The sequence below is a fragment of the Opisthorchis viverrini genome, assembly GCF_000715545.1.
Source record: "Opisthorchis viverrini unplaced genomic scaffold opera_v5_837, whole genome shotgun sequence".
In the NCBI taxonomy this organism is placed as follows: domain Eukaryota; kingdom Metazoa; phylum Platyhelminthes; class Trematoda; order Opisthorchiida; family Opisthorchiidae; genus Opisthorchis; species Opisthorchis viverrini.
The window spans coordinates 18,222-19,406 of NW_008752534.1; positions in this window are offsets into that span (position 1 = coordinate 18,222).

Genomic DNA, 1,185 nt, shown 5'->3' on the forward strand with positions numbered 1-1,185 from the left:
ACGAGCACAGCAGCCGGCTGCTGTTTCTGTACTCGCTTGAAGTTTTTGTCTGCTGAGACGAGAATTCAATATCCAAGTTCACGCTTCGAACCAAATGCTCCTCTCGTCACTTCCCATTGCGCACCTTCGATAACCCAAGGTGACATGGATCGCTGCCATTTTAGGTTACCTAACGAAGGATCCTCTCCTAACTGGATACATTTTCAAAGTAGCATCCATGATCGTCTTTCGAGAATCTCTACGAGTGAGCCTCTTAAACGAGGCTTCTATCCCCGCTCACTTATCGTATCTACTTACTCCCCAACAGACTGCAACTATGATGTATCAAAGGCAGTTGAGCCCCAGTCTCAAATGTCACTGTCGGAGCCATAAGTGCGCAGTTAAGCAGGTTCGGAATGGTCTGAGTACGTACGAAAAAATACGAACAACTGGTGTTCTCCAGTTCTCTCTGTTCAGCATCAACTTTTGAAAAAGTCACAATCGTCTGACCAGACGGTGGTTTCGACTGATGGTCTGGAACTATCGTTGTTTGTCATTCCTCGTAACTTCTTGTGTGGATTACACGATTCTCCGATGTCGCATTTCTTTATACTCTCCGGGCCACGTAAACGACGAAAACCTTACTGAGAATGCGAGAATATCGAACATTCCAGAGTAAAACGATTGTATTGGAACATTTCTGGACTCCAATCCAGCCCACCCGCCATGGGAATTCCACATTTAAGGAGACGACCCCACCAAATGTTTGGATGTGGTTGTAAATTCTGCCGATAACACGGTGCAGCCAGCTCCACTCGATCATTTGCTATCCGAAAGAACAGTGGTGGTGACTGTTCTTTTTTCAGAGATTTGTTCCTATCGATCCCAAATGCAATATCACCCAATCAAGTTACCAGACGTCAAGCAAATACTGACTTGCGGTCATCAGGCCGGTGGGCTCGAGAAATCAAGAAGTTGGAATAGGTAAAGTATGTCGAGGAAGCTATTCCAATTAACTAACTGAACAGTCCCAAAACACCTTATTTGAATGAAAATGTCAGGGAGCAAATCGCTCAACAATTACTTGTGAAGAAGGGCGCCTTTGGGTTACATATCACAATGAACAGGAATTCTTGTGATCATTTTGTGCTATCCGCGCGGATTCCTGAGCGGTTACAGGACCGCTTTCAGCTTTTGAGTTCAAGT